Raw genomic sequence first — 14,410 nt, 5'->3', positions numbered from 1 at the left:
TTGATATCGGGAAAGCCCCAAGAGCACTAAGTGTCAGCCCTCAGCTCTGAAGACAAGGTGGATTTATGTGAGCTGGCACAGAAGTCTCCAGACTGGTTGAAGCAGATTGGCTCACCTGGGGGGCTGACAGCAGCCAGCGCCCGGTGTACAAGTGCATCATGACACAGGTAGCAGATTATCTATCTGTACACAACCATCTCCTGACACAACACCACAGCCTCCAACAACCCGCAGGTACATACGTATATCATACCATATAGATATAACCTTTCTCAATGCCTCTGCTCCCTCACAACTGGAATGCTTTCCTTTTACAGGCTGCCAGCAGCCACGCAGCCAGCTGTGGGAGCTTTCCCTTCAGACAGATTCTTGTACATCACCATGAAATGTAAGATGTCACATTGCATGTTCAGAATGATTAAGAGATTTCATCATGTTCTCAGATAATAATAAAACCTCTGTGCTTCTTAGAAAACAAATTTGCCATCCATCTAACAAGCGACAGCTAGTACAGATACCCGAGTATACCTGTGACAGCTGCTAAATAGAAACAAGGAGTTGTTTGACTGGTCTTCGCCTGTGCTTCATTGCAGCAGCAGACATCCAGTTCATAACAAAACTGCCACTGGTATCAGGTGCCTAGGCAGTGTGGAAGTGGTGTTTTTACCCATGAATCATTCTCCAGAAGATATGCAACTAGAGGTGTCAATGATTATGAATGACCCTACGTTCATCTGTGTATACCATCCAATCTAAAACAGACAAGAATAGGCTTTATGCTGTTTGTTTAGATTCCTGGAATATTTTACAACGTTCAGGTAATTAGGACTCTCCTCCTTCATACCCTCCGTGAGAACAGCTGTGTGTGGCTGAGGGTTGCTGCATCGCTCCATGAAGCTCCAGAAGTAGAAACGGGGCAGCTTAGAAGCTGCCACCCACCTCCAGGCAGGAGCCAAGGAAAGGCAGGGCATCTGGCCAACAGGGAAGCCTGCTCAGCGAATCACAACTTCCTCACGCAAATGTTGGCTTTGGAAGGATGTGAAGCCTGGTGACCAAGAATGAGATTTCTGAGAGCAAATATGACTGAGACTTCAGTTTGAAGTTTTCCCCAGGCATAGAATCAACACCAGTAGGATAAAGTCACAGGCTTTGAGGGGAGAGCATAATGCAGTTATTAGCTACAACACCTTGAAAAAATCTGCTACAAATGCCTACCTCTGCTGCCTTTGTGACACCCACAAAACCTGAGAATTTACATGCTTTTAGGCTTCTAAAAGGAACAAGAATTAAGGCAAAAAGAAAATTTGTCTTATACAGCTTAAATATCTTTATTGTCCTGGACTGTGTGTGCCAGCAGGATCCCTGCACTACCTCTTCTTACCAGAAAACAAACATATAAACAAGGATCAATGCACAGTCACTTTTTAGAGCAGACTAAGTAATTCTAGAGGACTTTTCAACCCAATCACTAACAGTGTTTTTAACGATTTCAGAGGGTCCAGCTGATTATCCCTAGCTGGGGCTCTAACTCCTGCTGTCACTTCTCTTCAGTGCTATTCCAAGTGAGATGTTCCTTCATCCAACTACACGGCCTAAGTGCTGGCATGTGGCTCCAGAGACCCCTTTTCCATCTGCTCAAAGCATTTTTACACTCTTGGGCTGGAGTGTAGTTGTTCTACTCTCATTTCCTCAAATACTTGTTTGAATGCTTAACATTACTCCTGCAAGGTCGCTTGCTGATTTCAATGTTATTTATTTTGCAGACATTTTGCTTATCCGCATGCTTTTGTTCCCTATTTATGTAACGGGAACAACACTTTTCACACCCTGGAAGTATTTGAAAACAAATTCGCACACAATGGTGAGCTACTCAAGCACCACTATGATGATAGGAATACTGCAGCTAGCTTGATTCTCCATTATTATTAATGTGCCAGATGAGCAGCTTATCAGAGATGATCTCATACAGTCAAAAGAATGGAAATTAGATACCACAGGTGGCTTTAAGCCAAAACATGAACATAACGCACAGGATTGCGCCCTTTTTTTAAATTGCCTCTTTATGGCTGTGATAGACAACAGGAAGAGGATGCAAATGGGTTTAAATGTCTGCTTTTAAACCCATTGTTGCTTAGATCTGGTTGAAATGACTCGGTATTTTAAATAGCGTTCACATATTAAGTGGCAGGTGTGAGTTTCTGCTTCTTATTAGGAAAAAAAAACAGCTGCTTTCTGTGAATTTAGCTTTGGGAGCCAGAGCGCTCCAATTTCAATCTGCATTCTGGGACAGGTAGCACAGACCAATTAATCACTAAGGCTCTCAAATGGTCTCACCTTCTTTTGTCTTTGAACAGCACGATACAAAATAAAAATGGGTCATCAATGCATAAAGCAAAAGGCTATGATATCATGTTATTGAAAAGAGATTATACATGCAGCACCGGTGCGAGATACAAAGAAAAACAATTCTTTATCACTACTAGAGCACGTAGTCTGACAGGGGAGCATGTGTTTGTTTGTTTTTACAGGTACTGCAAAAATCCTTTCTATAGCAAGGATACTGATAGCTTTCAGCTCTGTAGCTCCCAGGTGAAACGAAAGATCTGGAACACGAAGCTCAGGAACAGGTGAACTCATAGTTCACAGAAGATGCCCACTGTTAATTGAAGCCATGAGAAATAAGGTGCTGTTGGCAATACAGGTGTGTGCCAAATGCCTGGGACATGACATGTGCCAGGAGCAACAGGCCGGCAAAGAGAAGCATGTTTAGGTAGAAAAAATGATCTGTAGAAATTGGTCATAAAAACAGGGAGAAATGGAAGAAAGTTGTTGTAATAGGTTATAAAGCCTCATATCAAATGTATCCTTCACTTTGTTGTTCATAAAGAGAGTAAAGAGGGACAGTACTACACAAAACAAAGGGGGAGGAGAGGAAAGTTGACAGTTCAAGTCCCTGGCTAGACAGAAATCAGCCAAGTGATACTGTTGAGCTTTAACAGCAACAACAGATTCCTTGGGATCAACAGAATATGCAGAAGCTGTGCAAAGCAGGACAAAGTCAGTATTATATTAGTTAAAAATATCTAGAATAAAAATCATTACTACTAGGCTCTACAAGCATGATTTGAATAATGAGAATAGCAGAAAATAGTTGGCATGGAACATTTAGCAAAGTATACCTAAATTGCAGATAGTCAGTCTGCATTTACCCGCAGAGAGCTTGCCTAACGCATCTCGTACTGCCTCATTGAAGAAGCAACAATAACAGAAAAGATTTTACAGGGAGAGAATCTGCGGGTATAATTATACAGGCCTGCAGGAAACATTTTTGTCAGAATAATGAGCTGGAAGTTAAACATGAAAAAGGGAGCCACCACAACAATCGAACCTCAGTCAAAGCAATGCTATAGAGGAAGAGAAATTCTAAAGAAGAGAAATAAATTAGAAGAGATCTTACATTGCTGGACAACAAGGTAGAGCAGGATCTCAATACATAGTCTCAATTTAAATACCTCAAAAAATTCATTGTGTCCATAGGTTAATTGCTCTGATGATTAATTACTTTCAGTTAATATTAAACTACTCTGACTTGGTCTGCCTTCAGTTTTCAAACTCTGCTTTTTGTCACACCTTTGTTAGATTTCACAGCTCTTTGCAATAAAATCCTTCCAATCCTCTCCCTGGAGGCTCTACAAGTTTACCCTAAGCTATGTTGTCTTGAGATGAATTGGATTTTTTAGTTTCTCATTATCATCATGATTTTGAGACTCCAGACCATTCTTGGGATCTTTTTTCCATCTTTTCCTAATTTCTAAGAAGCATGGACACCATGTGTCCACATGAACTGGACACGGTTTTCTAGTTAATGCCTGAACAGCACAGTGTCTAATCTTCAAATAAAAATAAAAAATAAAAACAATTGCAGGCAGCACTTTCTCTTGATATGGACCAGAAAGTCATGTTCGATTTCCTGAAAAAGACTCTATAGTCTGGCTTCTGGTGGAATTAACCCTTATTCAGTTATTCATGATTTTTACATTTAATAAGATGAGAATCTGGGCCAACTACACAGTTCTGGTTAGAGGAAGAAAAAAAAAAGTGGACAACAAAGTTCAAAAGAGGATAACTGAGATAATAAGCCTTAATGACCCTAAATGATAACTGAAAGAAGGTTAAATGTGCTATGGAAAAGACAAGATTTACAAAAGACCTCACTGATGCATAAAACATCTTAAGGGAATAGAAAGAGTAAGTTTTAGTAGACTAGCAATTTAATAGAGGGATATGCAAGCACAATTAATTAATTAGTTAATGCCTGTATTAATGAAGATGAAAAGCTCTATATAAAAGCTTTGTGCTGTATTACAGGAAAAAAGAAAAGCAGCAGACAAATGTATACCTTTTAACACAGAAGTTTAACAAAATGATCTGGGGGGACTAGTAGGCTGTGCTAGCATCTGAGCTGCAACAATGCAGGTGTGGCAGTGGAGGAGAGAAGGGACAGAGGTGCTTCAGCTAGCAAGACCTCTGCACAGAGGCAGGTGAGACCACACAGACTGGTAGGTGTGTGGAAGAGGTGAACTTAAAACTATTTTCAAGTTAACTCACCTCTGAGTGTCTCATTACAGAAGGGAGTTATGTTCTCACTGGTTATAAGGAAATATTCCATATTCCACCTCCATAGCAGGAAAAAAAAAAAAAAAAAAAAAACACTGTGAGGATAGCTAAGAACTGAAACAGGTTGCCCACAGAGGTTGTGAAATCTCCACCCTTGGAGGTTTTTTGCACCTGGTTAGACAAAGCCCTAAACAAGCTGGTGGGAATTTAGGCTTGACCCTGGCTCTGAGTAGCAGGTTGGACTGGAGCGCTCCCACAGTCCTGTCCAACATGAACAAATCTGCAATGCTCTGATGTAAAGGAACTGTTTTTTTTGTTTGTTTGTTTTTAACACAAATATTAGAGAAGCTACAATTATAAATACAAATAAAAGATAAGCTGTGATTCCTAATGTACAGACAAGGAAAATATTAGCATACTTTACCAAAATATGAGATGTATACCAAAACATGAGGCATACATATACCGAAAAACACACACACACACACACACACATATATATACACCAAAACACATGCAACAAATAACTTTGGATATTTTTGCCTTTAGGGACCCACACCTTGCAGTCTCTGAGGTTTACTGGACCTTGATAACTGGCCTACAGCTTATTAAAGCAGAGGTATTTTTCGAGCAAAAGAGTGATTTATATCAAAGAGAAGCTATAGATTTCCTCATAAAGCCTTTGTTTGATTTGAAGAAGTGAATATTGTTTTTAAATGAATATCAGTTTAGAAGAAATATTTACAGCTGTATCTTTTCTTTCTCCTTTGTGAAATAAACAACTGGAAATGGGTAGTTTCCTCTCAGTGACTGAAATTCAGCATATTGATTATAAAAAAATATTTTCGCTAACTAACTTCCTTGATTATTGACTAAAATTCATTAGATATTCTTTTAGTTATAGTGCCACAATGACTACAACTTGCTGCATTTATCCCTTTTGAGACAAACCCAAACTGCTAGCCACTTACATTTATAGCAGAATTATTTGTTTGTTTCAGGTTATTTGTTATGTGTTTATTGATTCCACAGCTTCACGGGAAAGAAAAGAATATTAGATACTGTATCCTATAAGGGCTTTTAACAAACTTTTCTAAAGGTATAAATTTGAGTTCATGGTGCTTAGTATCCTCCAGATAGTAAGAACGCTTCAGTTATTTAGTTTTACTTTCAAGGTGAGAAAAACAAACAAACAAACAACAACAAACATGAAAAAGTATCAGAAATGTAAAGTATCATGTGTTGGATAAATAATTGTTGCTATTTATTGAAATTACTGATGAACAAATACAAGAGTACCCAATTCTTAACTGTCAGCAAATAAAACCTTGTAAAAATACCGCCCAAGATGCTCCAATATTTTTATCAGAAAAATGTTCTTTATTCGCTGTTTGTTTAAAACAAAATATTAGCTGAGGCTTCAATTAAATACAGACAAAAATACTTTGAGGAACAACAATGGGGAATGTAAAAAGGCAAATAGCTTGGCACAGGCCATGAGTAGTTTGTTTAATGCAAACTGAAAACATGGGTATAGAGTAGCTTAACTTTTTATACAGTCCAAGGTTATTTTTAACTGAAAAGCTATCTTCTCATTGCTGTTTACCTGCTATTTGATTTTCTTTCCTTATGTCAAACACATCTCTTATTTTTAGTACAAGTTATCCTTCCTGCAACATTTTGCCTACCAAGATTTTGTATATAAAGTTGCAGAATATCTCTATATACTGTATAGGTTTCATTTCCAGTGAATGAAATTCCTCAGTACCTTCAAAGGCAAAAACGAGGTGTGTCTTTGACATAGATCACTATGAACAACACACACAAGTCATTTCCTACAATATGGAGATGCCTCAGCAAGACGTATGTTTGGTTTATACATCATACACAAATAGAGCTTGGAAACTAGCCTAGGAAAAGACCAATGTGAGGTTCGCACTATTGCTCTTAGCCACAGTCCTAGAGGACGATCTGTGTTGGTAGCTTCTTAGTAGCAGCTTATCTTAGCCACAGGAGAAAACTTCCCTAGCTCAGAATGCCACTGCCACAGCACTGCACAAGACTGACAAAAATATAGGGCCCGAACAGCTTAGTCTCCACCCACCCTTCCTGCCCCAGCTAACAGGTGGTTGTTTAAACACCTCGACCTGGCAGGAACAGGTTTTGATCTAAATACAAAACTTCTGCCTGTAGGATCACCAATGTAGTATATTCAATTCTCTTAAAAATCTTTCAAAGGGAACAAATAGAAGATACAAAGTACTTTATATTGCAGTGTGGTTTCCAGCACTAGGAAATGTCACTTTAGTGGTCACTACCAGTGTGGTTTGAAATGTTTCATTTAAGCTCATATTGAACTCAGATTGCTGAAGGTCCCTCCCGCCCTCCCTCCTACAGGCAAATTCAGCTTCCTGAATTCCCGTCTTTGTGGGTCTGTGCTGCTAGACAAGTCCCCACCTAATTACCAAGACAGAAAAGGATTTTTCACCCCAGCTACCATTGTTGTAACAGCTGATAATACCATTTTTCTATCATCTTCTAAGGAAGGGTTATGTCAGTGGGAGATCAGACACTCTCCTCTGAAAGGAGCACAGTTCAGCCACTCACTGCTATACAAATCAGCAGCCTTTCTCTTGCTAAACATCCGAAATCTTAGCATTATATTACTTCCCATTTTGAAGCTATATACATATTGCCAAAGAAGAAGGCTCCCGGAACATATTCCATATTCCCTTTCACTCTCTGCCACCGCAGTGTGCTCAGAAGTGCCTTCCCTGAAGACTTCATTCTGACCAGAAATACTTAATGGTGACAGCAAGACAGCACAGGCCATGCAGATATTTCTGTGTTTCCCTGAATCCTCTTGTCTGACTAAACAGGTTCCCTTTAGGTTGCAATCAAGGCCACCCCTTCCCATCACAGTGGCAAAAATGTCTGTATGTATAGGCAGCCAATAATTGTTATCTCACGGTTTCAGGCAGTAGCAGCTGTATGTGTGGTGGACTCGTACCCTTCCTCAGCTCAGCAGGATTGGATCCAGTCCTCTGCTCTGTCATGCAAAGGTCCTTGTCATGGAGAAGAGCTATAGTCAAATGAAACAGATTCAAAGAGATCACCTTGTAAATTTTGCACAGCAAACTGAGTTGCAACATATCTCAACTGTATGCATCATCCATATGTAGGCCACCAATTTTACACCTGGGATCTTTTTCTTACCAATATGACAAAAACAACACAATCACCCTTTAACTGATTATTCTGATATGTAGTCATTAGATGGAAATTGCGTCCAACCTGCTCTGTCTTTGGCAAGATAAAAGATCAGAGAGCCAGAACCACATTCCTCTCTACTTTATTCTCTTAAGAAGAGACTGTACTGAAAGCCTTTCTCAAGGCAAAGTGATCACCCATTCCTCTCCCTTCATCCACAAAGCCTGTAATTCCACCACAAAATTCAATCAGGTTGGTCAAGAATGATTTGCTCTTGGTAGATCCATGCTGGATGTTGACAAGCAAATTTTTGTTCTTCATGTGCCAGCAAATGGTTTTTGTGAGAAACTGCTCCACAATCTTCCTAAGGACCGAGGTGAGGCTGACTGGCCTATAGTTCCCTTCCTGTCCTGAAGACGATACACTTCCTTTTTCCTGTCATATTAATCAATTCCCATGAATATTAATTATAAAATATTATAAAATCCCCAGATAAAGGTATTCAAAGCACCTGGTCCCAGACTATAGACAGAGGTGTTACTGAATTGTGAACAAAGCCAACTCCCCCCTTCTTCTCCCTCTGCATTGCTCAGCTTGCGTCAGCCTCCACAGCTGCCAAGTCTCTCCAAAAGACAATTCAACTCACCAACCCAACTGAAAGCTAATCAGTCAAAACAAAATAAAGAAAACAGGGGAAAAGAGTCAGATAAGGAAAGCTGTTAGGGCCATTTGCAGTACGTACAAATGTAAGGAGGTGATGTATGTGTGTTTTAAACTGCCTTTTATTTTTTTATCACAGCTGTTTCACAGAGTCTATAGCAGACCGCCATGAGGAGCTTTAAAAAGTTTGATGTTTTGTAAAAGAACTTTGATGTTGCCTATCAGATCTTTTCCTAAATTGATCCCTACTCTTCTCAAACTCCCTTTTCAGCCTTGATACTTCCTTTCACTTGCCCAGTATCGTTGGTGGTTGTCTAGGCAACACATCTTGTGTTCTCCCTAGCATCACAGCACCGCTAATGAAAGAAAGCCTTTCGCATCTCTGGGTCGCATCATGTTAATTCAGCGCTCTGTGTGAGATCCAAGCAACTGATTTAGTGTGCAACTTGCGATGCAAAATGCTCTTTACAAGCCTACCAAAGTGACAGAGCTACCATAAGAAAGTGTTCTTCAGAAGCCCTTCCAGTGGTTAGCTGCACAGGGAACTGCACATATGCAGAGAATCGCCTCTTCTCATACTTACTGAGGTCAACAACAAAATACTCAGCAACTGGGAGTTGGAATAGGCCCAGAGTAGTAGTGGTATTTTCTCAAGACAAACTCCATAGATCCCCTTCAGGCTGCTATGTATGGTAAACCTATAAAGAAAGCAGAAGAGGACTGTTGAGCAGAAGAGGACTATATATATATATATATAAACCCTCAGCAGTTATTTAATGCTTTTCCACCCTGAAAGTATGGTTCTAGCTAATTCATCCATCTTCTCCACCTTTAAGCAGAAGAGAAGGCAGATTCACCCAATGACACAGGGAAGACTGTCGGTCCAAACCTTTAAAAATCATTGGAGTTCCTAAAAATATGGGATTTTCATTACTGTCTTTTGGATTCTGCACTGATTGCTATGTAATCTTAGTATCAATGAGTTGTGACTGCAAATGTCTCGTGATCCCTTATTGTGGTATGGGATATAGGAAACTGCAGCAAGGAAAAAGAGACACAGGCTGACCTCTAGAAAGGTTGTGTTGTGTGGACTGAAAGGGGAAACTTACCCATTAACTGTGTAAAAGCTACAGAGATAGGGATGGCTCTTTCAAAATCACTTTGAAAAAAGCAGCAGATACCTGAAAAATGTGGCAACAAAGAGCAGGACTGGAGTGCAAATAACGTTCTCCTTGATTGTTTAATCATACACCACACTTCTGGTCCTTTGCTCCAGGGAAAGCAAGACTGCAATAACATAACAATAAAAAAAAGCCATAATCCTGATGATTTATAGTCTCAAACTGAAATGTGTAAATGATCTGTTCTCCTCAGAATATGAAAGCTATTTGCCATTCGAACCCAGATCTGAATTTTGCAAAGGGTCTCTCATTAATTGAAGGTCAGATCAATATCACTACTTGTAGGATGCTTGGAATACATGTCAGAAGACATTTCCATATTAAAATTGAACAAGGCATTACACCAACAATTCATTCTCGCCCCAGGTTAACCTTAAACAGCAAAGAAATATTTCACTTGTTAATCTAATTCTCCTCCATATTAGGTTGTCATGTTGTTGGCCATGGCTTTTGCAAATTTAATTCATGTCAAAGCCTGCAATTTTCTTTGCTTGCTGTTGCTACATTAGACTTCTTGTCTTCTTTCTCTCAGGAATGCTGTTTTCTGAAATCCACAGTTAAAGAGTGATATGTAATTTCAGTGGTTGTCATCCTTAGGGACACTTCTGACATATGCGCATTTTGAAGCCATCTGTCCAGATGAAAGATCAGATGGGTGAAGAACTCATCTGTACAAAGCTTTGAAAACTGCCCTTAATCATATTTTAAGTAACTTTTCTCAGACTAGGCAGGGGCCTTCCCTCTGGCCGCAGACTCATCCCTGCCACCCACAACGTGATGTCATGCTGTCTAGCTTCATACAGGCTGTGATACAGCACTCTCACCAGGTTTTCTAGCTGTAGGTTCACAACAGAGACCAGGATCTTCAACTAAAACCGAGGCAAGCAAAACAGACAATGACTTACAGTAACCACTAACCAAGGAATCAGGAGCCGAATCTTGCCTCACCTTGACATCCATTACACTCAGACACGTGTCTCTTAGCTGTCAGTGCATGGTGAGTGAACAAGCTGGCTTGGGCAGGAGGACAGCCTGGATGACAACAGTTACCTTTTGTGTTTCTGTTACCAAAAACCAGGATTGGAATCTGAAGCATGAATGCTGTCCACTATAACCATTTAAAAGCATCACGCATGTTTTCCACTTCTCTTGTTGGACATGAATGTACAACTGGGATGCCCAGGTAACGATCTGCAGGCAGAATGCATGGCTTTGCTTCTTACATAAAGTGCTCATCAGTATTTTGTCATTAACCTTTTCAGTAAAAGATCACTGGGTCCTTTCCACTGGATCAATTAATCCCAAGTATGGCACCCCCAGAGAGTTCAAGAAGCTTTCTACAAGGACGATTTCATCATTACACATTTGTGTCTCTTCCCTCTTTATTCTGCATACATGAGGTAAAGCAAATGTCATTTGTTTTTTGAAAACAGACTCTGCAACCCACCAGCTCTCATAAAAATAGCCAATAATTATTTTAATCAAACTTCAGCAATTAGTTTCAGAATTTCCCTTGTAATACATTGAAAGCTGGAGCTACGTAAGAGCTCACATATTTTCTCTCTCCAAAATGCTACTGATTTTTAACACAGTTTGTCTTGTTTAAAAATATGTCTCAGACTCTTAGAATTGTCCAAGAATTTAGAGTCATAGACTGTCAGCGAAGCCCTAAGATTGAGTTCATTAGTTTCCTAAATAGTACTTCACCGAAGATGCAATATCTAATTCTGAACAAACTTGGGCAAAAAACATGGAGTGGAAAGCTCCCAAAAGAAGCCTTTAAAATGCTGCTTGTGTTTTCTAGGTGAACATCAAGAAGATCTGTGACATAACTGATGACAAGAACCCTGACACCATCTCAGATCCCATACAATTTTAAGAAACAGAAAAGTGTCACTGATGTGAAAAGTAGAATTGAAAGGTAGTGTTACAAGAGACTAAAATCTTAGAAGTTATTTGTAAGATAGCTTCCACATTTAAAAGTTATATGTGAAATACTCAGTGGATTTAATGAATTAAGTCTACAGATATAGCGAGCTACACTAGTTTTTATGTACTGAAGTTAGTAACCTTTTATGAATGAATATTTTTCCCTAAAAGTTATTCCTATGAAAAGAAGGTATTTCCCCTTGGAAAATGTGTGAGGGGAATTATCTGCTTATCGCATTGAATAGATTTTATTTCCTTTAGAAGAAATAACACTTAAGTGATGGTGACAAAGTTTCCTGTGTTAAAGGGAATAGGAGAAAAGGGGATCTTTTGAAGCCACACATTATTTAACATGGGTGCAGGAAAGCAATTTTGAGAATGTTGATGAAAGCTTATTTTTATTACAAAGTTATTACAAAAGAAAAAAAAGTAATAACTGTGAAGTTCAGAAAAACCTTGCAAAATTTTAAAGCACACAGGAGACAGCTTCTTGAACAGACAGGTATTGAACCCTGAAACCAGTAGGGTTCTGAGAAGAGGAACTTCATATAAAGACACTCTATATCTCTAGTACCATAGCAGCCTGAAAAATACTCTTATTAGTATTTAAGAGCACCCTTACTCTTAAGAATTGTACTCAAACACAATGTTTCACACACCAAGACCTCTTTTATGCTATTACTTATTAAAGAAATGGAGCAGGAAAAAGAATTAGGCCACTTCAACAAAGTTAGAAAGCACAGAAAGGACAGCCTAGAAGTGAATAATAACTGATATACCTATGCTGCACAGCTGCCCAAGGCCAAAAATCTGATTACAAAAGGTGCTGTACAAAGACAAAACCAAAAACTGGCTCCTGCTCAAGAGAACTTTTGACCTAAGAAAAGGGACGATAGTACAGAAAGGGTGGGTGGCAAAAGGCAGGTCAACCTTTGATGGGAAATTGGCTGAGCTCCTAGTTCTTGTTGGGATTCAGAGGCATCAGGGCCTTATAAAGTTTTATAGAAGCGCCTAGAGGGACTGAAGTTGAAAATGTTTACAGGGAGTTGTTCCACAGAAATAAAAAGCAAAAGCATGCTTAATTTGAAACAGAAGCTGGTCAGAAATATAAAACTACAATTTGATAGGGGAAAAAGAACAAAGATCAGAGTAAAGCGATGAAGGGCCTTTAATATGAAGACATTAATTTCCTTGTGAAGGAAGAAGGTAATATAGTCAAGGTCACAGTGTAGGAAAACAATGTTTTAGGGAACATATTTTGAACAGATATGGCTACATTTGTAAAGGTCAAATAAAGGGATGTGGCATTAGCCAAAACATATGTTGGGACCAGAATAAGAATTTTACTTTGCAAAAGCACTGAAAAAAAATTATACCTTCATAAAACAAAAAGATATATCATCCACAGCTGAACATGGCTCATTGCTGAAGTTGAAGAAGCCTCTTCACCTGAACCATCCAAACATAACTGAGGATTCTCCTTTGGAACCCCCCTGCCCCTTACCTTGCTCTTCCCACCAGACAGCTTTGGGCAGCAGGAACAGGAGCACACAATGAAGAACTGGTTACAGCCTCACAACTAGAAAAACTGGGGAAGAATAGTCATTAGTGTTTCTGTTTCCAGACACTATTTCCAAGACAGCCACAAACTCTTCCAAATGCAAAACACTTCCTTTGCACCATATCAGCTTGCATATAGTGAGGAAATGGCATGCTCTTGGCCTGTATGGAGCTAGCTGCTGAGTTTCCTTACCTTGAGAGTCTATAACAATGACTTACTTTCTGATCTGAAGACAGAAGTATTTTAAAGATTGAAACTAAATTCAGTTAGATAATATTGATACACTTACCTTGAAACTATATAGTCACATAAATTCATTTAGCAATTTTTTTCCCATTCTTTAGAAAAATGTGAACACATCACAATTGTCAACGCAATGAAGCAGATCACTCTCAGCCATACGATGTGGTATTAAAAGCCCTTGATTTGTTTTCTTGTGTTTCGTGGAAGATAATGCTCTACCTCTGGAGCATCTGATTTGCAGGTTGATATTACTTGCAGGAACAACAGAATTTATTAAAAATACAAATAACTGTTACCTAAAAGTTTTGTTGTAGAAGATCTTTCTTCTTTCTCCATCAAGCTCATCTGTTCTTAAAGATAGCATTTAAAACGCTTGGACTACCTTTGCCCATGAGGTCTACTTAATATGATATTGCAAAGTCACGACTTGTCACAAACCTCAGGATACATAAGTTCAGGTGGGGAGGAGGCTATTTTCTGAGTCCCAGCTGCTAGAGTTGAGACAAATTTGGTTTGCTTGTTTTTTAAGAAGATATTTATTGCCTATATGGCTGTAGGAAAGTCTGAACATTAAAGACTCTTAAAACCACTGATTTAAAAGACCAAATTTCAAAGCCAGTTTCAGGAACCAGGTAAGTTCTGAATGTTTGGCACTGGTGACTATGTTGATATAACAGCAACTAAGATCCACAGAAACTCTTTCAAATTTAGGATATTTATCATCAGCCAAACTAGTTTTTCACACGAGATCACAGAGTGAGGTATGCATAGGTACGACTGAGCATAACAGCACCCCTGGGGGTTTAAAGGTAATCTTAAAGTGAAATGCTAGCCAAGAAGTAGTTGGCAACAGTAGGTGAGCATTTGGAGCAAACTGTGAACTATTTTCTTGGCTAAGGGTATTCCCTGCTCTCAGTAGGGCCACTTCAGTATTCTGTACAACTGCGTGTAGAAAAGCAGGATTTGCATGGTGGCTAAGGCAATTTCCTCTCAGAGAAGCAGAGGTTTG

Source organism: Anser brachyrhynchus, assembly GCF_964034855.1.
Source record: "Anser brachyrhynchus genome assembly, chromosome: 5".
NCBI classification, from domain to species: Eukaryota; Metazoa; Chordata; class Aves; order Anseriformes; family Anatidae; genus Anser; species Anser brachyrhynchus.
The sequence above is the reverse complement of the archived record's forward strand: the minus strand, read 5'-3'. Positions refer to the sequence as shown.